The sequence below is a fragment of the Protopterus annectens genome, chromosome 2.part1 (genome assembly GCF_019279795.1).
Source record: "Protopterus annectens isolate FY-2018-M chromosome 2.part1, PAN1.0, whole genome shotgun sequence".
Lineage (NCBI taxonomy): Eukaryota > Metazoa > Chordata > Ceratodontiformes > Protopteridae > Protopterus > Protopterus annectens.
This window is the reverse complement of record NC_056729.1, coordinates 1,525,557,369-1,525,583,698: the sequence shown is the minus strand read 5'-3', so window position 1 is coordinate 1,525,583,698 and position 26,330 is coordinate 1,525,557,369. Positions and strand designations below refer to the sequence as shown.

The following is a 26,330-nucleotide window of genomic DNA, read 5'->3' as shown; positions in this document are numbered from 1 at the left end:
TATAGTAAGCCTTAGATTTTTTAACAAAAAATGAAAAAAAAGTTTGCTAGACAGTTGCTGATATAGTTTTTCCTTTTGAAGTTTGTTAAAATAATGAAAATAATACCCATCACTATGTAAAGCTATGCAAAGTAGCCAGCGGAGAGGACAGTAACCTACTATGCCTGTCTGAAAGTTCAGCTAACCATCCTGTCCCTCCTAAACTGCTTGTTTTCATCCTTTTCTCACTCTCAAGTGTAACTAAATCTGTCTGGTGTTTTACATTTCATTAGGATAGTACACTAATACTGTAAATACTACATATGAATAACTTATAAGTCTTACAGAAGTGCTGCAAGCAGTTTTATGGCATGTGTTATATGTTATTACCAGCTTGGGAAGCTGTTCTAAAATCTGTTACCCAACAGAAAAGAAACACCATCCATGGCTTCAAATCCTTAATTACTGATCACTGCCATTCTCACCTTTAACCTCTGTTCAATTCACTGGTTGCACAAACATTAATCAGATTGCTATTTCCTTCTCTAATTTCTAAATTCTAAAGAAATTGTCAAAATACAAATGCACACACACACACACACACGTGTGTGTGTGTGTGTGTGTGTGTGTGTGTGTGTGTGTGTGTGTGTATATATATATATATATATATATATATATGTAACAACACACGCATACACACACACGGCACACACACACATACATATACATATATATATATATATATATATATATATATATATATATACATGTGCACGCGTGTGTGTGTGTGTGTGTGTGTGTGTGTGTGTGTGTGTGTGTGTGTGTGTGTTTGTGCATGTATGTGTATATACAGTGGATATAAAGAGTGTACACACCCCTTTTAAAATGCCAGGATTTTGTAATATAAAAAAATGAGACCACAATAAATCATTTCAAAAGTTTTCCTACCTTTAATGTGACCTATAACCTGTACATGGTGAAGCCATTCCTTTGTTGATTTGGAGGTATGCTTGTGGTCACTGGCATGTTGAAAGGTGAAATTCCTCTACATCTTCAGCTTTCTAACAAACACATGAAAGTTTTGGGCCATAAGTGACTGGTATTTGGAACTGTTTGTCTACCTTCCACCTTGACTAAAGCCCCAGATCCAGCTGGAGAAAAGCAACCCCAAAGCATGATACTGCCACCACCATGCTTCATTGTGGGGATGGTGTTCTTCTGGTGATGCAAAGTATTGTTTTTGCCCCAAATATACCTTTTGGAATTTTGTCCAAAAAGTTCAAATTTGGTCTCATCAGACCAGAACACATTTTCCCACATGATTTTGGGAGACAGTGTATTGCTTTGCAAATTTTAGCTGGGCCTGGATGTTTTCTGCGTAAGAAAAGGCTTCCATCTTGCAGCTCTACCCCATAGTCCAGACATATGGAGAATATGGGAGATTGTTATCACATATTGTACACAACCAGTACTTGCCGGAAATTCCTGCAGCTCCTTCAGTGTTGCTGTAGGTCTCTTAGCAGCCTCCCTGACCAGTTTTCATCTTGTCTTTTCATCAATTTTGGAGGGACGTCCAGTTCTTTGCAATGTCACTGTTGTCCCATATTTTCTCAACTTTTTGATGACTGTCTTCACTGTATTCCATGGTATATCCAATGCTGTGGACATTTTTTTGTACCCTTCTCCTGACTGTTACCTTTCAACAATGAGATCCCCTTGATGCTTTGTAAGCTCTCTGCGAACCATGACTTTTGCTGTAGCAGGCAACTGAGTAAATGTCAGTAAAATCCTACTAGGACTGCTGAACTTTATTTGGGGTTAACCAGATTTGCTTTAATTGATGGCAGGTGTGTACCCAAGAAGACTGAATGTTGTAATTAAATCAAAAGGTGCTTCAACAAAGCGTTAGTTGAAGGATGTGCACACTTATGCAACCAGCTTATTGTATGTTTATTATTTTTTATATTTTTCCCCTAACAGATTTGTTTGTTTTTCAATTGAATTGTTATAGGTCACATTAAAGGTGGGAAACATTTTGAAATGATTTATTGTGGTCTCATTTTTCTATATCACAAAAACTTGGCATTTTAACAGGGGTGTGTACACTTTATATCCACTCTGTGTGTGTATGTGTGTGTGTGTGTGTGTGTGTGTGTGTGTGTGTGTGTGTGTGTGTGTGTGTGTGTGTGTGTGTGTGTGTATGTGTGTGTGTTTATATACTAAGATGAAATGTCAGTGCAAACAGTAGGAGCTCCATATTCACTTTGCTTTACCAAGAAAATGCAACAAGTTCAAGATTGTAGAGAAAAATCTTTCATCTTAAAATAAATGGCTTTTTCAAAAGAACTCACAAGGGATACTTTTCTTTTGAACTTGGATATGATTACATGTTTTACATAAAAATAAAATAATATTGCCTCTCAGCCCATGGTCTCTATCCTAATGTTCCCTTTAGAGCTTCCCTACTCTGTCTGTCTAGTAGTCTGTCCTCAGGTTTCTGCATGTCATTTTCTCAATCTTTCTTTCAATTTCTAGTTCAGTCTGTCCCTCTGTGTGACCCAGCTTTCTCTGTTTCTTTCTCTCCGAGACTTCTCCTCTTAGTTTACCTTTTTGAGAGGCAAACACCTTTCTCTCCCACTCTTTTTCTCTTTCTCTCTACCCTGTCATTTTATAGGAAAGGGACATGAAATCCCCTAGTCAGGGCAGGAGTGGATTATTTTCCCAGACTGCTGCAAGACTACAGTTCTGTGAACCCTAAATCAATTGTTACAGGGCACTATAGCACTTGATGTACCTCTCAACTGCCCAGATTTTTGGAGAATGTCCAGATTTTTGCCTCATAAATTTGGTCCATTCCTCATACAATGTGTGTTTTTCTAGGACATTACTAAGGCCTGAAGTCACTAATGACCTACATTTGAGTTTCAGACTTCATGGTGTGTCTTTTGGCTTTTCCTGGTTAGGGGTCACCACAGCAGAACTCCGGTCCACTAATGATTGGCAGTACATTTTTAGGTGCCGAGTTGCCAGCCCTGATGCACAACCTTTAACGAAGGTACGCCCATTCATGCATATCTCCACGCAGAAGATGCTCTAGCTGAGAATCGAACCGGACAGCGTCTTACTGTGAGGCGACAACGCTACCGCAGCACCACCACTGCAGTTGAGGTTCAGACTTCATATTCTTTAGAAAATGCAGGATAATGCAAGACCTATTATTCCATCTACTTTCTAAATTTACAAGAGCAATATTTAAAAGTTGTCCCTGATTCTGGACCTTTGTTGCTTCATAAGTTTTAGCTTTCTCCAGACTTCTTGCACATAGAGATTGAGAGGTATGCTGGACCCCCTATCCCCACATGCCTGGCCTGGTAATCTTTCCAAGACCTGGCCTCCACTAGGGCTTGATGAATGAGCTACCCATTTCGGCATGGATCTGCCATCCTCCCTGCCTGCTCCATCAAAGAGCCATGCCACTAATTGAGCTCAGGACACCTGGGCTGTTGTAGTGATGTTGGGGATTGGCATAATTGTTAAGATTTTAACAAAAACAGAAGGTACAGGGCTTGATAACCATCTTTGAAAGAGAAATTAGCTAGGCTTAAAATAGCTTATGATGAAAGGAGATACTTCCGGTACAGCTAGCTGGAATTTTTTAAATAATTATATGTCATTGGTGAATATCAAAATGATTTATACAAGATGCTTGTGTTGCAAATGTATTAGAAATGTATGTCATGTGTACATCAAACTGCTCTTTGCAGATGTTTTTGCTGAATAGGTATTTGCAAAGTGCTTTTTGAAATGTAACCACAGTGTGCCCTACTGGAATAGAACAGAAATGCACATGCACTATTGTAACTATTTAAATGTATATATTTTAACAGTGGAAACTGGAATACAGGATGTTAACCTCAGTCCAGCAAACTTTAGAAAAAATATCTGAAATTAAATTACTTTATAGTCTATGCTACAGACACAGAGTCTGTGCTGGGAAGCTTTCTGTATTGTCCTTGGCGTGAACTAATTGCTAGTCTTGAAAGCATGAAGGAATGCAATTATTTTATGACTTCTAGCATCTGCCAAAGATCTGAGGAAAAGCCCTTGTCTGTATATTTTTAGATGCTAAATGCCGCCAGCTTCTAGCAATGGGGGTTTTAGCCTGGGAGCTGGAAGTCAGATGACAAGAAGCAATGTCATCCTGTAAATTATACCAGCAGTAATATTTGAGATATTATTTTCTGAAGTCTCTTAGTGAGACAGAGCATTCTGTCTTGGAACTGATAACAACTATTAGATCCAGTCACCACATCTGCCTTGCTCTATTAGTAAATTCTTAGGTTATAGTATAATTCTCTTAGATTCAGTCAGGAATATATTGAAGCTTAGTTTAGATATTTTTCTTTATTTGTTTGAGATTGTCCTGCAATGTTGTTTTAAATATTTTCAATGGTTTTGAATGCTGATGTCACTGTGAATATATATTTAGTAGTGTTTTGCTCTTTTATTATTATTAAATATATTTAAACCTTTCATTGTGGCTGATCTTTGTAGAGATATTTATGTTCTGAGAGTACTTGCATATTTATTTGGTGACACTGTGTGGGACACTCCTAATAGCCTTGCTCTTGATCAAACTACCATTTGTGTTAATATTAATATTACATAGTAAGATTGAACATCCTTTGTTAAGGGCATTAAAGTAGCTGATCTTAAGGGTCAGAGGTTGGTATAATGGTCAAGGTGTTAACTTCATAAACAAGAGAAACAGAGTTTGATTCTCACCAAGGGGAAATTAGCTAGGCTTAAGATAGCCCACAAGGGCAGCTAGCCTAGTACTCACCTATGCACATTACCTTTGTTTGAAGACAGAATCAGGCAATGACCAGATCTAGAATACTCTTTAAGTGCACTTAACACCCCATCAAAAAAAAAAAAGAAGAAGAAGATGCTTACACTATAATGACACTAATTTTCTAACATACTTTTTACATTTTTTTATCTGGTTAACCTGATAGACTCACTAGGTGTAAATATGTTTTCATGGACAACCCTTGAGCACTGTCTGGTTAAAGAGACTTACTTGGATTTGTACAGCAAGTAAATGGAAATCGAAGTAGTTAAAATCTGTACTACATGATGAAAACTATTAACCATTCAAAACCTTAATCCTCTAAACTAAAGTGCCGATTCAGACATGCCACAAAAGTTCGATACAGCCTGTATCAAGGATCATTTTAAATGCATCTGTGTAAACTTTCGACATCCATTGTTGCAAAGAAGAAATATTTTTGCTATTTTAAGTTCCTTGCATGTTGCAATAACTCCCCACTGCCCTTAATATAAGACTGCAATTACTGGACTTAAAGAAAACTATCAATCATAATGCTCATTCTTTCTAGAGGACACCTAATATTAGGAAAAAAGCTGCTGCTCCAGGACAGGATAGATTTTTTTTAAACTTTTTTTCAAATATCAAAATGAAGGGCTAGCTGAATTCCCTTATACACCAAGTCAAACACAAATAGCAGACTAAATCTCTCAAGAACTATTCACTGATAGTTACCCTTCTTATATAATAAAATTCATGCATTGCCTTATAAAAGCCTTTGTAAATTATCACCATCTTACCCTCTGTATTGGCTAGTTAACAATTATACAAAGTTGAGGGAAGCTGTATACGACAAAATCCAAACAAAACACAGCTTCAGGGATCGAGCCAATGAATATCCAAGTGCCAACAGATAAAAAACACCGATGTAAAAACTTTCTTTTATTAACGCCAATATTTCCAAATAGTGAAGCACGTTTTCGTTGCTAAAATGCAACTTCTTCAGACAATGAGAACATCTGAATGTGTAGTTTAAATACACTGATATAGGTTAACATGTGATTCCCATTAACAACTTAAAGGAATACTTCATATAACACTATGTGCTTAAACTTGTAAACAATTTCAATCATGTTAATCAACTTATATACATAAATAGCAACATGTTATTGTTGAAAACATAAAAAATATATAAAAAATATCCTAAAAAATATCTCTGAATGAGGACAAAATAATTTTGTTGTTTTAAAACATAAAATACTCTAAAAGTTGGGATAATAATGACTACATTCTACTAGCCTTGAGTTTTAATATAGGCTTAATAGAAATATAGTCGTTCAAACCCGGTTTCTTATTTGATTCCAAGAGAATCTGCCAGTGAGTTTTCCTTTCTTCCAACTTAGCCTGCCATGGTCCTCCCCTAGGGTCCATGTTGATCCTTTCTAAAACAAAGAATCTGTATTTAGCTGTAGGGCATGTCTGTGTATGTTTGTATAAGGCATTGTTGATGTTAGCTTTTTGTACATCATACATATGCTCGTATATCCTGCGTTTAAGAGTGCGCTCTGTTTTGCCCACATAATATGCTGGGCATTGTAAACAGATAGCAAGATATACTACTCTGGTGGAATTACAGTTATAATACTCTCTAGATTTAACTACTCTGTCTAAAGCTGTGATAGTAACTGTTTCATCCTGTATGATGTAGGAACACTGTGGGCAAGTACCACATTTATATGTGCCTTTACGTACACGTGCTGTTTTATTCTGAATGGGGGCATGTTCTAATAAACTTTTAATATTTTTGCCCCTTCTGAAAACCATCCTTAATTCTTTTCTTTGCAAATTGGACAGGTCAGTGATGGCCATAAATGCATCCCACTCTTGTGTAATGATGTCTCTGATGTCTGTTGAGTTAGAGCTATACTGTGTAATAAAGGCATGTGAAAATTCTGCCTTGTTATCACATATTTTCTGCCCTGATAGATTAATTCCTGTTCCCAATACTGGGGTATATTTATCTTTTCTACCCTTAACAACTTGTTCCTGAATTTGGTTAATGAACGTAACAGGGTATCCTCTATCCTGAAACATGGACCTCAATTTATAACATTCCGTGAGGAAATCATCATCCTCTGACGTCATGCGTGAAATCCTTACGTACTGTCCTTTGACAATACCTCTTTTCTGATGAATTGGATGAGAACTGTTGAAGTGAATGTAACTGTTGGAATATGTAGGTTTTCTGTATACGTTGGATTTAAAACCTCCTTGTGCTCTCTTACTGAGAAGGACATCTAGATACTCTACCCTATCCTCATATATTTGATGAGTAAAATTTAGGAAATCAGTTGTTGTTGCTAGATAGTCCATAAATTCCTGGATTTCACCAGTAGACCCTGTCCAAAAAATGCAAATGTCATCTAAAAACCTGTAGTAGGCTACCCAGTACTTTTTAAAGGCGCTGTTTGTTACGAATTTGCTTTCCCAAATGGAGAGAATGATGTCTGCATATGTAGGGGCACAGTTTGCCCCCATAGCGACACCAGAGATCTGCTTGTAATATTCTCCCCCGAAATGAATGAAATTATGATGTAATACTAATTTCATTAAATTCATGATGAGAAAGCTGTCCCCATGGTTGGCCTTAGGACAAGATGTGATGGCCTCTTCCAACCAGTGTAGTCCTGTTTCATGTGGAATTACAGAAAACAGGTCTACCACGTCTATAGTAAGAAATTTAAGGTTGGGTACTTTCAGGTCTGGGGTAATCTGCTTTAAAAATTCCCAGGAGTCCTTAAGAAGATGAGATGACTTAGGCCATAATTTCTTGAACTTGTAATCAAGGAATTTTGAAATAGTAGAGATCTTTGAACCTTGGGCCGCTACTATGGGTCGCAGCGGGGGGTTTGGTGAATTTTTGTGGACCTTGGGAACCCCAAAAATGGAAGGAATTTTGGGTTCTTTGTTGTGTAAAAAGGCATAAATGTTCTGATCAATCATACCTAGATCTAATAACTTTTGAATAGCCAAATCTATTTTTTTATAGGCTATATTTATCTCGTTCAGAGATACCGTAGTATATCTACTGGTGTTTTTAAGTATGTTCAACATTTTACCTTCATACAGAACCCGGTCCATAATAACCATCCCCCCTCCCTTATCTGGTTCCATAATTCTGATGTTGAAATCCTGTCTCAAAGATTCCAAAAGCTCTCTCTCAGGAAATGATAAATTGGTCACATGTTTTTTCTTTGATACACCTTGCTTTCTAATCCTTTGTTCTATTCTCATTTCCAAATTCCTAAGTTGCGGGTGGAGTGGTGGGTTGAATGTACTAGTTTTATGTGGAATATCTTCCTCATAATAGTCTGTATGGCCCATCAAATTTTCTAAGTTAAGTTTTCTGATAAAGAGCTTCAGATCAATAATTACTTGGGTCGTATCACTATATTTACTAGGGACATATTTAAGTCCCTTGGTAAATAGCTGAAAAAAAGTATCTGTGATTTCCAAGTGACTGTAATTATATATGGTGAAGCCCCCTGAAGTACTCATGGAAAAAGGAGATAAAGAATCAGTTATTACCCCATGTTGCAACTCATCTAAATCCCCACTGTCCTGTATAGTATCCCTTAATGCCTGTTCGAGTAGTTCCTCGTGTTCCCCCTGTGTGGGGGACTTGGAGGCAAAAAAGACTGGGATATACTTCTTTGATTTCGGATCCTTTCAGACCTTCTAGGTAATGGGTCAGCTACCCATTCATCCTGTCTGTCCATACCCTGTTCTTGCTCATCTAATAAGTGCCCTGTGAAAGACACCGTCCTGGAATGCATAAAATTCCTATTGTAGGAAGAAGGTGGCAAGGGGTATTGTTTACCCTCACTGTATTCCCGTATGTCCCTTTGCAATTTTTTACACTTTCTTTTAACTATAATGTCACACTTGTTGTCTATGTCTTGCCTGATTTTATAATATTTGCTTTTATTTTCCTGTACTTGGAACAATAAATCAGAAACAACTGCGTGATTATATTTTGAAATATCTTTGTCCAGCATACTGATTTCCCTTTCATTGTTTCGTACAATGGCTTGTACGATTGCTAACCCACAATTATCAAAAGCTGTGATAAGTTCTTGATGGAATTCACTGTCTTTAGCTACATTATTAGGATACTTATGTATCCTGAGTCCTTTAGGTACCAGCCGTTTATTTAGACATTCTTGTAGATATTTGTTGTCTAAATTAAGTTTGCGGTACCTGTATAGGCTGTTCTCAAGTTCCGTCATCGAGTTCTGGAAGCTAGATGTCCTTATATTCGTTTGCTTCGGGCTCCGCGTTGTGGTAAAAGAAGGTAGTTAACAATTATCTCTAAATTGTTCAAAAATTATTTTACTGCCAAGACTTCTTGTTTTCATTAATAAAAATCTATTTAAAACTTCCTTTGAATAAAAAATATAACTTTTTGTTAAAAACTCCTAAATAAGCTTATATTAGAACAAGAGAAATGTGCTTTAAAGGAATTAGGTTTTGCTTATGTGTACTTTAATTAATTTCCTTCACTTCTCCTAAGTAAGTAAGCTAAGTAAGCAGTGCTACTGGATCTCTGTGGAGAGGGAATATGACATCTTCCACAGTATATCAGCAAACAGTTATACCCCATAAACATTAAACTACTGTCCATCTAAACTGATTTAAATACACTTTTCAGATTATAATCTCATATGGTGCTTACCTGATTTTATTGCAATCTGTTCTCAATGTTTGCCAGAAAAAGTGGATTAAAACATGTCAGTTGTGTTTACTGGGCCATAGTCTCATATATAGTTACTGCGCTTGCAATCCATGTGACCACTGAGGAGTCTAACCCAAATTCCCAGTTGCTCCAAAGCACTGTCTGGTTAAGTTACTTACTTTAGGTCACACAGTAGGCAAAAGAGAGCTGAGGGAATCAAACCCTGTACTACATGAACTATAGCTCTCACTTTTAATCCTCTGTGCCATCTGCCAGTCAAAAACTGTATACGTTTTTTTATACATAGAGAAAAATGGCCCTGACTGCTGTACTTACACAAAACAGTTCTATGTATATGTATGAACTGACACAGTGAGAGATCAAACTAAGTTTGCCAATACGATCTGAAATCATGCTTTATGGAATATGGAAATATATGGTGATGCATTCATTAGTGCTTCTCCCTCAGAATGCTACAGTCTTTCCTTTAGGTCAAAGTTCCTGTTACTATTTCTTTTTAAGTTTACATGCTCTCCTCATATCCAAGTGGGTCTCTTTTCTCCTCCTCAAGATATGCAGACTAATTTAAATCTTTAAATTGTCCACATATGTATAGGTATTGCCCATGACCTTCTGACTTGGTTTGTGGTTGCTAAATGCCTGTCTGTCTCATTCTGATTACCTGAACAATATTTATTTACTTATTTACGTATTGCTTTTGTTGACTGTGAAAGTCAGACAGGGTGGAAAACCCCCCTTTTCAGTGGAGGTCTGGGGAGAAAAACTCAACTAGATACAAAGAGAAAGCAACATATCATTAGTTGTTTGAGCATACAATAATGAGAAAAAATGATGGTTTGAGCATACAGTAGTGAAAAAACAAAGACACATATAAATAGTCAACATGCAAACATAGTATAATCATGATACAGGTAACACAATGATATGAAAATTCATTCAGAGGTAGATTGGAATGAGTGTTGAGACAAAGTTTAATTGATGATCTGTGGCCAAGAAGATGAATTGATAACATGAGGCTAAGCAGATGTAGTAGTGTAGGATAAGATGGAAAATTACTTGGCAAGTCCTAGTTTTGGAGCAGAATAGTATAGAATTGTTAAGTATAGTTTAAGGGAATTAGCCAGATGTGATACACAAACAAAACCATGAGAGTTTTATGGGTTGTTTCAATAGTAACTCAAAGGATTTCATTTTGTTAGTTTGAGTGAGAAATGTGACTAGAATGCAGTGAGTCACCTGCAATATTATTTAATTTAACTGAGTGTAGTACAAATTTGTCAATACATTAAAGAATCCAAGATGGAGAGTAAAGTTGCATAATATTTCTAATACTTGGCATTTTTCATGTTGGAAAATTAGGCTGTGGACACTTTTTGGCTGTGTGAGTATTAGCTAGTGAGGCAAATTTAACTAATTCATCTGTTTTATTAACATGCGGTGGCAGGATCTATAAGGCGTATTAGCTGTGAATTTAGCTATTTTGGTGTAGCATTTTTTTCTAGCATGGTTATTTGAGTAGTTTGCATGTTAACAATTATTGGAGAAGCAGATAAGGTGGGTAACAGTACAGCACTGGCAATGGTTTGCTAAGCATGGGCAGTCAAGTAAGGTATAAACTGATTTGAAGGGGGTACAATATTTGTCAGTCTGGGAGGACATGAGCAACATATCATGCTGCTTTACCACGAGTGGCTTACACTTGTTCCCACAAGGTTTTTAAATATTAGCTAAGATGTTCTCCACCCCCATACTGCCTTTTTTAGGCAATACCAACCAAATATACCTATCAACATACATGTGCGAGCAAAGTATTATATGAAAGTGTTACTGATAAGTGCTAGGATCCTAAGCACAAAACTCCATTACCTATAAGCCCTCCTAACCTTGGATGATTTAGAAATCAGTGTAGTGACCAAGGCATAGTTTAAATCAGTTGTGAGTTCTCCAGCTGTGCAGGGCTATAATGCTTTCCACATATTTAAATCAGATACTATGCAGGTGAGAAAAAAGGTGGTGGTGTCTTGATGGTTATCAGGAAGTGTCTTACATGTAGGCTGGCTAAGCAGCATGATGCATTTGAACGCCTTCATGTCAAGCTCACCATCAATAACTTCCTTTACCACACTGTAGCCAGCTGTAAACATCCCTCTGTGACCCAAGATAATCACATATTTACAAGAAATGGAGTCACTCTGCATTAAACCAAATATAACTTTCCTGCGTGACTTTAAATATCCAACTACAGACTGGGAAACCTTCCCCACCACTAGTGCGCATGCACAGAGAACCATGGACATTGTAATACAAATGCCCTGGGACAACCAATAAGAGTAGGCACTAGGGACCAAACATCCTGTACACTATCCTTACTAATATGGGCATGTTGCTTCACTGCTTTCATATCATCTGCACTCATCAAGTCAGATCATAAAAGTGTTTCCCTTGAAATAAAATTAGAACTTGAGATCCTAGCAATACTTACAATCTTTAGAAACTCCTTCAAGGCACACTTCCTACTTCTAAGCAAACTCCCAAGTTTCAAATCCCCTCCACTGAATATGCAAAAACATACACCACTACCATGTACCACCATGTCAACAACAGCATTAGAAGCAACTGCACCATGTAGGAACAAGCATAGGGCTAACCTCTAAAAACAAACTTTCTTGGAGGAACCACAACATAAACAAGTTTTACAATAAAAGGAGGAAGATCACAGCCAAATATCAAGAGTAACTCATGGCAGGCTAGATCCACCATTATTAAACTCAGGAGTTTAATTTAAACCATCAAAGCCACGTTTGAAGCAAAAATAGTCACCCATGCAAAGAACAGTAATAAAGAATTCTTTAGCTATGTCCACAACCTCAAAGGTTGTATGTAGCAATGCATTGAGCTGATTATGAATGACACCACCTACAATGAAGCTGAAAACATAGCAAGCTTACTAGCTGATACATTCAATTCAAATGCACCCCTCTTTATCCACCTATTATCTTACAAGATTTTCCAGAAGCTGATACCCCCCCCTCCCTGCCTTCACTCAAGATCAAGTATTAAATGTGCTGTCAAAGGCCAGAAATACTGAATCAATGGCCATTGATGATATCTCAGGATGTGTTTTAAACAGCATGACACATGATTTATCTACACCCCAACATTGCTGTTTAACCTCAGCCTCATGGGATGGCCATCCACTGACCCATAAGTCTAAACCAACCTCATTTGTAAGGTCATGGAAAGACTCATTATGGAATTAATCAATAAGGACATGGGGAATCTCCATACACTGGACCCATTCCAGTTTGGGTTCTCAGCCTAGTAGACTTCAGAAAGGTGACCAAGGCAATGGATGGAGGTAAGATGGTGCATACCGGCTACCTAGATCTGGCCAAAGCTTTTGACACACTACCTAACTCACCATAGTGGAGAAGCTTACCCAGTTAGGAATAAAGCCATACATTACTCGTTGTATTGCCAACTGACCCACAGTTAGAACTCAAGAGTTCAAGGCAAGGAAGATGTGCTTCACAAAAATACTAGCCACCAGTGGAATCCCACAGGGCTTGGTACCCTCTCCTGTTTGGCATCTACTTCTTTGAAGTAAAAGCAACAACCAAGGGCTTCTGACTGACAAAATTTGTGGATGACTGCAAGTTTGGAGCAGTCACTGAATCCCCAAATGATTCAGGCATTCTGTGGGAAGGCTTATCCCTAACAGATAACTGGTGCCAGAGCCAAGGACCAAAATTAAATGCCAAACAGTGCATTATTATATCCTTTGGGAAACCTACCACCATGGGAAATTACCACATTGACAATACACCCCTAGGAGCTGACCTTGTACTTCGGGACTGAAAAACATATGTGGACAGTAAACTAACATTTGGCCAACGTGTTCACAATGGTAAGAAAGTCCTTCTGTAATGTGCACCTTAAAGCAAAGGGATATCCTCCAGGTCCAGGATGTCATTGCCCCCTTGCCCTGTTTGGCATCTATCTGGCCAGGCATGTGCAACAACTCAAAGTCCACAAAGGTTCTTCACAAAGAGAATGCAGAGTTTAAATACAAGTCCTTCATGGACCACCTCAAAACACTATTACTGTATTCTGTATCCTGGCTTATAAGGTATCTTTTGACCCAAAGCTGATGGAACAGCTGCATACCTGCAAGTCAAATGGTGGCAGAAATACTCATTCCAGGGACCTGAACATCTTCTGTAACTTAAACAGAATAGTTTGGAGAGACAGGTACATCTCTTCAAGGTTAGCACTACTCTGGAACAGATTCCCTCTCCAAATAAAACAAAGTTCATCCCTACCCTTATTCTAGCATAACCTAGATCAATGGATAGGATTGTGGAAATTTACCCAAGGACTGCCCCATAACAGTTATAGACAAAGGTAGCACCTAAATTCCTTCCTACAATATGGCACCTATAAATACTCAATGGTATTCCTCAGAAATAATAACTATTTCACCTGTAAGTACTAGCTATCCTATAGATAGTAAATAAATATAGACTATTGAATTGGGCATGGGTAATTTTAACTAATGGGATAATCAGCTAGTCTTAAATGGCCTGCAGTGGCAGTTAGTCTGGTATTCACCTATGCACCTATGATGTAGGATGCCATGTTTTTTTGTGTGTTTTGCTCATAATTAGCTTTAAGTGGTGGTCACATTTCATGGCATCATCTATGATGACTCATAGGAGCTTGGTATGAATCATACATTCAATTTTTGTTTCATCAGAAGAATTAATGTTGAAGGGGGGGGTTATCATTAGTGTGTTGTTCAGGTGTGAACAAAATAGGTTTGGTCTTCTTAGGGTTTGATAGTAATTGAGAGTTACAGAGCCATGTTTCAAAGGAGGTGAAAGATTACTATGTTTTGGTTTGAAGTTGTAGGTTTTTGGCAGTGCAGATGAGCGTGGAATCTTCAGCATACTGAATATTGGTAGCATGTTTACTGGTCGTGTGTAGGTTGTATATGAAAACATTGACTAGCAAGGGATCAAGGATAGATCCTTGAGCCACCCCATGGGTACTAGAGAAATGGAGAGATGTAATTTTACCATTTTATAGCTTGAAGTCTATCACTGAGGCAGCTGTTGAGCCAGCTGAAAGTTCAGGTGCTATGAAGAAGAATTTGTAGAGCAGCTTTATGGTAAACAGTGTCAAATGCCTTTGACAAATCAAGGAAAACTGCTGCTGCTAAGCTCCCTGCATTTCTATTGCTATGGATGGTGGTAGAAAACTAACTAGATCTGTTATAGTGTTATTATGTGTCCAGGAGTTATTTGCGGTAACAAATTTAAGTAGCTGAGATTGGACACATTTTATTGAGACTTTGGATTGGGGGAACAGGGTGGTAATTAGCCTGTAATTGAAGATAAAAGTAGAGGAGCTACCTTTGTGTAGGGGAGAATATAAGATATTTTCCAAATTCTAGCGCTGTAGCTTTCTGTGATGGAATGATTTATTAGGATGGAAAGTGGGTAAGCTATGGTGTCTGCTGTAAGTTTAATATACTTTGCTGGAAGATTGTCTGGGGCAAGTGGAGTTGGATTCAGTTTGACAAGATATTTCTTGGTGGTGGATATGGACATGGGCTTAAAATCAAATATTACGATTATTTTTTGACTCTGGATGGAATGGGGTGATACAGAGGCAGGATTGTTTAAAAGGAAGTTACTGTGTTAGAATTTGTGCTTAACTGGCTGGCAATGCTGTATTTGGTGTAGCTGTTGGTTGCACAGTACGGCCAGGATGTGCATGTTTGTTGATAGAGGACCAGAAAGGTTTGGGATTGCTTTATTTAGTGTATTGGAAGTTTTTTTTAGTATGTTTTTGTTAAGACTGGTCATGTGAATTGCTATGATTCAGAGTTGTTTATAGTTTTGGAGTTTAATTTGCATCCAAGTATTTCAAGCTCTATCACTTTGCTTCATTATAATTTTTTTTTTTAATTTAACAGGATGCAGGGTTTACTTTAATTATTTTGTTTCTTCGTGGAGCGTGTTCATATAGGCTGAAGAGAAATGTATCATTAAAGTATCTTTCATAAAAAACCTACTGCAAGTAAACTTGTTACTATTATCCAGGCTGGCAACTCGGCACCATAAAAATCTACTGCCAATCATTAGTGGACCGGAGTTCCGCTGTGGTGACCCCAAACTGGGAAAAGCCGAAAAGACAAACAACAACAATTCAGTATGCTGATGATTCTAGCGACTGTATCTTAAGATGTCCAGAAAGTATCTTTAATGAAAAATGAGAATTTATGTAGCAGATTACAGCAGTGGTGTTTCATTGGGGACTTTAGCTGCCTAACTGCAAAAGTAGAGGGGTGATCACTTACAGAGCTTGGGAGGGAACCAGAAGTGAGAATACTGTTGCTGGTGGAGCCTTTATTACTGGTTTAATTGTTCCTAGTAGGAGTGGACATGAGTTGACTAAAGCCATATAAATCGATTATGTTATTGTTGGTGTCAATAATAATAGTTCGCCAATCTATATTGAAGTCTCCTAGTATTATAGTTTCTTGTAAGATATGTGCTGAGGCCCATGACGGGATTCTTCTGTAGTGTTAATTCTGTTACCTAGGGGTATGTGCAAAGCAATGATGTATAAGGTCTTATTACGATTAAGTGAGGATACAAGAATCTTGGCAGTTTTAGTAAAAGACATGCTATAAGCAGAGTGGAATAGTTATATTGTGTTATTGTAGATTATTACCAGGTAATCTACCTTTTTTTGTTCTATCTAATCTAAGCATGTTATATCCTGGTAATAGGATCTCCTCATCTTTTATATCTTGTTTTAACCAGACTTCAATTATGGCTACAATATCAGGTGAGTTATGAGCTATCGACATATGGACCACTGGGTGTGTGTTTGTACTCTTTTCAGGCTAATGCAATACAGTTGCAGGTTAGTGGATGCAGAGGCTTGACCTAATGAGCAGGGTGTATTTATGGTGGTAGTTTTGGGAACATTTTATGAAGGATGGAGACAGTGAAGGATTAAGTGTACCTTTTTCACTAGGCTGTTTTCAAACCATGTCCCCTATACCCATTTTCTGGGCCATGCATAAATGCATGGGTTCTTTTGAGCCTGACCATCCTCATCTGTAAGGCTATCAAGAGGATCATTATAGAATTATTAAATAAAGACATAAGTAATCCATAAACTCTTGACCTAAGCCAGTTCAGATTTGTCAAGGGCAGATCCTGCCTACTTGACCTGGTTATTTATTCGAGAAGGTTACTGAAGAAAGAAATGAGGGCAAATAATTACACATGCTGCATCAAGACTTCTCAAAGGCATTCAATTCCATCCCATGCTCAAGTATCACAGATAATTCTCCCAGCTAAATGCAAATCCTTGTGTAACTGTTGGATAGCAAATTGGCTCACAAATATCCATTCATCCATCCACCCATCCATCCATTCATCCATCCACAATTTTGCATATAGGGTCAGGGCTGTTGAAAAGACCCCAGAAAATTAGGGTGGGTGGCTGTACCTCCTTCAAAAGATGTGTCACTAATGGTGTACCCCAGGGCTCAGTCCTTGAGATACCCATCCTTGGCATTTACTTTTCAGATGTCAAAGCAAATGTTAAGTGTTTATGGCTGACCATGTCTGATGATGGCTGTAAACTTGGTGTCATCATAAACTCCCCACAGTATAACAAAATCCTCATAGATGGCCTTTCTCACAGACATAACTGGTGGCAAACCAATGCACTACAGCTATGCCACATACCCCAGAAAACTGATACTGTAGTTAGGGATCTAGGAAATTGTGCTGAAAATCACATATCCACTATTGTAAGGAAGTCCTTTTTTCTTCAAACAATTTATATGCAAAGGTATAGCATCCAGATAAGGTGATGTAATCATTCTACTGTATGCTGCTCTCATTAGACTGATCATTGAATTTAATGCTTTATTCAGTATGTACTTCTCCAAACATGTCACAACTGTAATGACCACAATACTTTCTGATTAAAAAATCAAGAGCCTAAATCACAGAAAATATGCAGACTATCTCAAAGCCTTCTTCTTTTTCTTCTTCTTCTTCTTCTTCTTCTTCTTCTTCTTCTTCTTCTTCTTCTTCTTCTTCTTCTTCTTCTCAGTATCATATAGGCTACTATAGAAGCATGCCCTGCCTCTTGTATAGAGTCTTAATTGATCCTATCCTTTCACACCTATTACATATTTGCAAATCTAATGGTGACATGAGGGAGAAAGAGATGTGTACTGTACATGGGGCCCACCTCTTCACAGGGCCCATTAAAAACAATTAAATAATTATTTAATAATTATGATTTAATATAATTTCACTTAAAACTTGTGCTTACAATGTGCATCTTTCAGGAAATGTTCCATTCTCCCATCCTCCTCCTCTATCCAGTCAGTTCCTCACTCTTTCTGTCTCCCCCATTACCCTCCTACAGCAAAGCCAATCAGTTTGCATTCTTTCAGTTTCAGTGTTCTATTCTATCCCCACCAGCCAAACAGTTCCTCTCTCTCTCTCTCTCTCTCAGGAAATGTTCCAATCTCACATAACCATGCCAGTCAGCTTGCATTCTGTTGACTGCATAGAAAGAAGTGATCCATTCCATCCACTTTAGCTGGCATCTTTCTGGAATGAAGTCACCCTTTAAATGAAGCAGCTGTCTCTGGACTGCAAGTGCTACTGGCCTGGAAACTAAATTGTGCATTTTCACACAAAGACATTGAAGTATGTGTGTGTGTGTGTGTGTGTGTGTGTGTGTGTGTGTGAGAGAGAGAGAGAGAGAGAGAGAGAGAGAGAGAGAGAGAGAGAGAGAGAGAGAAAGAGAGAGATGTGTCACTACCTAATGAAGAGACTTGGCAGTCAAACCTTGTTCCCTAAGTACAGGTGGCAGCAGATTTAATCCTCCACACCAACTGCCCAGTTTTCTTATATTTTTACAGTTTTGCAAAGCACCATATTTATTCTCTATCTATGAGCACATCACTTAGACAATGTTTTGAGGCAACTGGAAAACTGACCTAGAATCCGCAAAGTTCCTCTGGACTGCCACCAAGTTATGGTGCAGGAGAAGAAAATTGATTGTGGTAAACAGGAGCATCATCTTATGAGCCATGGTCTTAGGATATGATCCTTGGTTGCTTTCTGTTGAATGTTGACAGTATATATTTTTAGCTGTGAATAAACTGTACAGTGCAAAGTCTTTTTTAACTATGAAAACATTTTTAATTTAGCTTGTGTTTTACAGGCACACAGGGGTGAAATGCTATAATGGCTATAACAGTTTGCCTACCACTTAGTCCAGGTGAGTAAGGTTGTGTTAAAGAGTTGTTTCCTGTAGTACAGGATTTGATTCCCTTAGATTTCATTTGTCTTCTTTGTAACTTTGACCAAATTGCTTCACCAGGCAATACGATGGAGCAGATCCTGAAAAGGGATACTTGGATCCAATGGGCTGTCTCAGACTGTTAGCAAATGCATTACACATTTACCTTTTGAATTCCTGCGCCCTTCACATAGTCGCTAATTAATACTTCAATATATGCTATTTGAGCATGAATCCCAGCATGTCTCTTGTATTTTAATGGATTGCCAGATGCATTTTAAATAAATGTGAGTTTTATGGGAAGAGATGTTTACCATTTCTCATGCTAAGTCTGTTTTCTATGTGAAAGTGTTTTGTTTTGTTTAGAAAATGGCTGTCAAGTGTTTTTCTGTAAAATGTGTTATATATGATTTAAATGAAATCCACATCTCTGTGATAATCATAAAAAGAAAACGAAAAAGTATATACATTGACAGGTTTTAACAGTGTTTATGGTAAATGGGGAGGGACTCTGAAGTAGTGGGATATTGGTATGGCTGGCAGTGGGCTGACTTGTTACCCTACATAGGCCCCCACTCATCATTGACCAAGCTCTGTTGACTCTGGATGTGTATGACTTGTTGGCTGTTTGTGAAGCACCCACCAGGAGGAGAAAATGCTGAGAGAAGAAAGGAGCCACTTTTGAGATTTTAAGTATTTTGCTTCAGATTATTTGTTAAGTTTTTCTGCATTGCTGCCTACTTTTGAGCATTTTCTGGCTTGTTAAACTTGATTTCTGTGTTGGTAGCTGTATTTAGAACACAACCAAGAGCTGATTACTGAATTTCCTGTGTGCACATATTGTTTAAAATCGTTTTTTTTTTCTTAAAACTTGCATTTTATCTGTCTCTGGCCTAGCACTCAAGTGTGGGGTCATTTACTGCACTGTTCTAACTTGTTGATACTTGTGAACCTCTGCTTTCCTTAAAAAAAAAAAACAAAAAATCTTGCTTTTTCCCACTTTTCTGAGATTTAAAAAAGTTCAGTTACAGATTTGCTGTTCTGAACTGTTTGTAAGTTTCTTGGAGGCCATTGTTTGCTTGGGCTAAAGGGAAGTCTCTGTGTTCATCAGTGGCAGTGATAAACATTGAGCAGCCTGCCTGCCCCTGTGGGAGTGGTTACTGCCTTGAAACTGTAGTTTTATTGGCCATTTTGGGTCAATTCCAAACTCCTTGATCTCCCTCTCTTAAAACCCGATTGCCTCATGGTTTTGGCATCTTTTCAGACTTGTTGGCTGTTGGTGAAGCACCCACCAAGAGGAGAAAATGCTGAGAGAAGAAAGGAGCCACTTTTGAGATTTTAAGTATTTTGCTTCAGATTATTTGTTAAGTTTTTCTGCATTGCCGCCTACTTTTGAGCATTTTCTGGCTTGTTAAACTTGATTTCTGTGTTGGTAACTGTATTTAGAACACAACCTAGAGCTGATTACTGAATTTCCTGCCTGCACTTATTTTTAAAATTGTTTTTTCTTAAAACTTGCATTTTATCTGTCTCTGGCCTAGCACTCAAGTGTGGGGTCATTTACTGCACTGTTCTAACTTGTTGATACTTGTGAACCTCTGCTTTCCTTAAAAAAAAAAAAAAAAATCTTGCTTTTTTCCCACTTTTCTGAGATTTAAAAAAGTTCAGTTACAGATTTGCTGTTCTGAACTGTTTGTAAGTTTCTTGGAGGCCATTGTTTGCTTGGGCTAAAGGGAAGTCTCTGTGTTCATCAGTGGCAGTGATAAACATTGAGCAGCCTGCCTGCCCCTGTGGGAGTGGTTACTGCCTTGAAACTGTAGTTTTATTGGCCATTTTGGGTCAATTCCAAACTCCTTGATCTCCCTCTCTTAAAACCCAATTGCCTCATGGTTTTGGCATCTTTTCGGACTTGTTGGCTGTTGGTGAAGCACCCACCAAGAGGAGAAAATGCTGAGAGAAGAAAGGAGCCACTTTTGAGATTTTAAGTATTTTGCTTCAGATTATTTGTTAAGTTTTTCTGCATTGCCGCCTACTTTTGAGCATTTTCTGGCTTGTTAAACTTGATTTCTGTGTTGGTAACTGTATTTAGAACACAACCTAGAGCTGATTACTGAATTTCCTGCCTGCACTTATTTTTAAAATCGTTTTTTTCTTAAAACTTGCATTTTATCTGTCTCTGGCCTAGCACTCAAGTGTGGGGTCATTTACTGCACTGTTCTAACTTGTTGATACTTGTGAACCTCTGCTTTCCTTAAAAAAACAAAAAACAAAAAATCTTGCTTTTTTCCTACTTTTCTGAGATTTAAAAAAGTTCAGTTACAGATTTGCTGTTCTGAACTGTTTGTAAGTTTCTTGGAGGCCATTGTTTGCTTGGGCTAAAGGGAAGTCTCTGTGTTCATCAGTGGCAGTGATAAACATTGAGCAGCCTGCCTGCCCCTGTGGGAGTGGTTACTGCCTTGAAACTGTAGTTTTATTGGCCATTTTGGGTCAATTCCAAACTCCTTGATCTCCCTCTTAAAACCCGATTGCCTCATGGTTTTGGCATCTTTTCAGACTTGTTGGCTGTTGGTGAAGCACCCACCAAGAGGAGAAAATGCTGAGAGAAGAAAGGAGCCACTTTTGAGATTTTAAGTATTTTGCTTCAGATTATTTGTTAAGTTTTTCTGCATTGCCACCTACTTTTGAGCATTTTCTGGCTTGTTAAACTTGATTTCTGTGTTGGTAACTGTATTTAGAACACAACCTAGAGCTGATTACTGAATTTCCTGCCTGCACTTATTTTTAAAATCGTTTTTTTCTTAAAACTTGCATTTTATCTGTCTCTGGCCTAGCACTCAAGTGTGGGGTCATTTACTGCACTGTTCTAACTTGTTGATACTTGTGAACCTCTGCTTTCCTTAAAAAAAAAAACAAAAAAAATCTTGCTTTTTTCCCACTTTTCTGAGATTTAAAAAAGTTCAGTTACAGATTTGCTGTTCTGAACTGTTTGTAAGTTTCTTGGAGGCCATTGTTTGCTTGGGCTAAAGGGAAGTCTCTGTGTTCATCAGTGGCAGTGATAAACATTGAGCAGCCTGCCTGCCCCTGTGGGAGTGGTTACTGCCTTGAAACTGTAGTTTTATTGGCCATTTTGGGTCAATTCCAAACTCCTTGATCTCCCTCTCTTAAAACCCGATTGCCTCATGGTTTTGGCATCTTTTCGGACTTGTTGGCTGTTGGTGAAGCACCCACCAAGAGGAGAAAATGCTGAGAGAAGAAAGGAGCCACTTTTGAGATTTTAAGTATTTTGCTTCAGATTATTTGTTAAGTTTTTCTGCATTGCCGCCTACTTTTGAGCATTTTCTGGCTTGTTAAACTTGATTTCTGTGTTGGTAACTGTATTTAGAACACAACCTAGAGCTGATTACTGAATTTCCTGCCTGCACTTATTTTTAAAATCGTTTTTTTCTTAAAACTTGCATTTTATCTGTCTCTGGCCTAGCACTCAAGTGTGGGGTCATTTACTGCACTGTTCTAACTTGTTGATACTTGTGAACCTCTGCTTTCCTTAAAAAAAAAAACAAAAAAATCTTGCTTTTTTCCCACTTTTCTGAGATTTAAAAAAGTTCAGTTACAGATTTGCTGTTCTGAACTGTTTGTAAGTTTCTTGGAGGCCATTGTTTGCTTGGGCTAAAGGGAAGTCTCTGTGTTCATCAGTGGCAGTGATAAACATTGAGCAGCCTGCCTGCCCCTGTGGGAGTGGTTACTGCCTTGAAACTGTAGTTTTATTGGCCATTTTGGGTCAATTCCAAACTCCTTGATCTCCCTCTCTTAAAACCCGATTGCCTCATGGTTTTGGCATCTTTTCAGACTTGTTGGCTGTTGGTGAAGCACCCACCAAGAGGAGAAAATGCTGAGAGAAGAAAGGAGCCACTTTTGAGATTTTAAGTATTTTGCTTCAGATTATTTGTTAAGTTTTTCTGCATTGCCACCTACTTTTGAGCATTTTCTGGCTTGTTAAACTTGATTTCTGTGTTGGTAACTGTATTTAGAACACAACCTAGAGCTGATTACTGAATTTCCTGCCTGCACTTATTTTTAAAATCGTTTTTTCTTAAAACTTGCATTTTATCTGTCTCTGGCCTAGCACTCAAGTGTGGGGTCATTTACTGCACTGTTCTAACTTGTTGATACTTGTGAACCTCTGCTTTCCTTAAAAAACAAAAAAAAAAAAATCTTGCTTTTTTCCCACTTTTCTGAGATTTAAAAAAGTTCAGTTACAGATTTGCTGTTCTGAACTGTTTGTAAGTTTCTTGGAGGCCATTGTTTGCTTGGGCTAAAGGGAAGTCTCTGTGTTCATCAGTGGCAGTGATAAACATTGAGCAGCCTGCCTGCCCCTGTGGGAGTGGTTACTGCCTTGAAACTGTAGTTTTATTGGCCATTTTGGGTCAATTCCAAACTCCTTGATCTCCCTCTCTTAAAACCCGATTGCCTCATGGTTTTGGCATCTTTTCAGACTTGTTGGCTGTTGGTGAAGCACCCACCAAGAGGAGAAAATGCTGAGAGAAGAAAGGAGCCACTTTTGAGATTTTAAGTATTTTGCTTCAGATTATTTGTTAAGTTTTTCTGCATTGCCGCCTACTTTTGAGCATTTTCTGGCTTGTTAAACTTGATTTCTGTGTTGGTAACTGTATTTAGAACACAACCTAGAGCTGATTACTGAATTTCCTGCCTGCACTTATTTTTAAAATCGTTTTTTCTTAAAACTTGCATTTTATCTGTCTCTGGCCTAGCACTCAAGTGTGGGGTCATTTACTGCACTGTTCTAACTTGTTGATACTTGTGAACCTCTGCTTTCCTTAAAAAAAAACAAAAAAATCTTGCTTTTTTCCCACTTTTCTGAGATTTAAAAAAGTTCAGTTACAGATTTGCTGTTCTGAACTGTTTGTAAGTTTCTTGGAGGCCATTGTTTGCTTGGGCTAAAGGGAAGTCTCTGTGTTCATCAGTGGCAGTGATAAACATTGAGCAGCCTGCCTGCCCCTGTGGGAGTGGTTACTGCCTTGAAACTGTAGTTTTATTGGCCATTTTGGGTCAATTCCAAACTCCTTGATCTCCCTCTCTTAAAGCCCGATTGCCTCGTGGTTTTGGCATCTTTTCAGACTTGTTGGCTGTTGGTGAAGCACCCACCAAGAGGAGAAAATGCTGAGAGAAGAAAGGAGCCACTTTTGAGATTTTAAGTATTTTGCTTCAGATTATTTGTTAAGTTTTTCTGCATTGCCACCTACTTTTGAGCATTTTCTGGCTTGTTAAACTTGATTTCTGTGTTGGTAACTGTATTTAGAACACAACCTAGAGCTGATTACTGAATTTCCTGCCTGCACTTATTTTTAAAATCGTTTTTTTCTTAAAACTTGCATTTTATCTGTCTCTGGCCTAGCACTCAAGTGTGGGGTCATTTACTGCACTGTTCTAACTTGTTGATACTTGTGAACCTCTGCTTTCCTTAAAAAAACAAAAAAATCTTGCTTTTTTCCCACTTTTCTGAGATTTAAAAAAGTTCAGTTACAGATTTGCTGTTCTGAACTGTTTGTAAGTTTCTTGGAGGCCATTGTTTGCTTGGGCTAAAGGGAAGTCTCTGTGTTCATCAGTGGCAGTGATAAACATTGAGCAGCCTGCCTGCCCCTGTGGGAGTGGTTACTGCCTTGAAACTGTAGTTTTATTGGCCATTTTGGGTCAATTCCAAACTCCTTGATCTCCCTCTCTTAAAACCCGATTGCCTCATGGTTTTGGCATCTTTTCAGACTTGTTGGCTGTTGGTGAAGCACCCACCAAGAGGAGAAAATGCTGAGAGAAGAAAGGAGCCACTTTTGAGATTTTAAGTATTTTGCTTCAGATTATTTGTTAAGTTTTTCTGCATTGCCACCTACTTTTGAGCATTTTCTGGCTTGTTAAACTTGATTTCTGTGTTGGTAACTGTATTTAGAACACAACCTAGAGCTGATTACTGAATTTCCTGCCTGCACTTATTTTTAAAATCTTTTTTTCTTAAAACTTGCATTTTATCTGTCTCTGGCCTAGCACTCAAGTGTGGGGTCATTTACTGCACTGTTCTAACTTGTTGATACTTGTGAACCTCTGCTTTCCTTAAAAAAAAAAAACAAAAAATCTTGCTTTTTTCCCACTTTTCTGAGATTTAAAAAAGTTCAGTTACAGATTTGCTGTTCTGAACTGTTTGTAAGTTTCTTGGAGGCCATTGTTTGCTTGGGCTAAAGGGAAGTCTCTGTGTTCATCAGTGGCAGTGATAAACATTGAGCAGCCTGCCTGCCCCTGTGGGAGTGGTTACTGCCTTGAAACTGTAGTTTTATTGGCCATTTTGGGTCAATTCCAAACTCCTTGATCTCCTCTCTTAAAACACGATTGCCTCGTGGTTTTGGCATCTTTTCGGACTTGTTGGCTGTTGGTGAAGCACCCAACAAGAGGAGAAAATGCTGAGAGAAGAAAGGAGCCACTTTTGAGATTTTAATTATTTTGCTTCAGATTATTTGTTAAGTTTTTCTGCATTGCCGCCTACTTTTGAGCATTTTCTGGCTTGTTAAACTTGATTTCTGTGTTGGTAACTGTATTTAGAACACAACCTAGAGCTGATTACTGAATTTCCCGCCTGCACTTATTTTTAAAATCGTTTTTTTCTTAAAACTTGCATTTTATCTGTCTCTGGCCTAGCACTCAAGTGTGGGGTCATTTACTGCACTGTTCTAACTTGTTGATACTTATGAACCTCTGCTTTCCTTAAAAAAACAAAAAACAAAAAAAAAAATCTTGCTTTTTCCCACTTTTTTGAGATTTAAAAAAGTTCAGTTACAGATTTGCTGTTCTGAACTGTTTGTAAGTTTCTTGGAGGCCATTGTTTGCTTGGGCTAAAGGGAAGTCTCTGTGTTCATCAGTGGCAGTGATAAACATTGAGCAGCCTTCCTGCCCCTGTGGGAGTGGTTACTGCCTTGAAACTGTAGTTTTATTGGCCATTTTGGGTCAATTCCAAACTCCTTGATCTCCCTCTCTTAAAACCCGATTGCCTCATGGTTTTGGCATCTTTTCGGACTTGTTGGCTGTTGGTGAAGCACCCACCAAGAGGAGAAATTGCTGAGAGAAGAAAGGAGCCACTTTTGAGATTTTAAGTATTTTGCTTCAGATTATTTGTTAAGTTTTTCTGCATTGCCGCCTACTTTTGAGCATTTTCTGGCTTGTTAAACTTGATTTCTGTGTTGGTAACTGTATTTAGAACACAACCTAGAGCTGATTACTGAATTTCCTGCCTGCACTTATTTTTAAAATCGTTTTTTTCTTAAAACTTGCATTTTATCTGTCTCTGGCCTAGCACTCAAGTGTGGGGTCATTTACTGCACTGTTCTAACTTGTTGATACTTGTGAACCTCTGCT

At 38.1% G+C, this 26,330-nt stretch overlaps 1 protein-coding gene across 3 annotated transcripts in view; it reads right to left on the bottom strand.

The window, feature by feature from the left end:
- The window catches only part of MMEL1 (membrane metalloendopeptidase like 1), a 1,737,390-nt gene that overhangs the window by 425,593 nt on the left and 1,285,467 nt on the right, over positions 1–26,330 (bottom strand). The gene's annotated exons all lie outside the window — the stretch shown is intronic.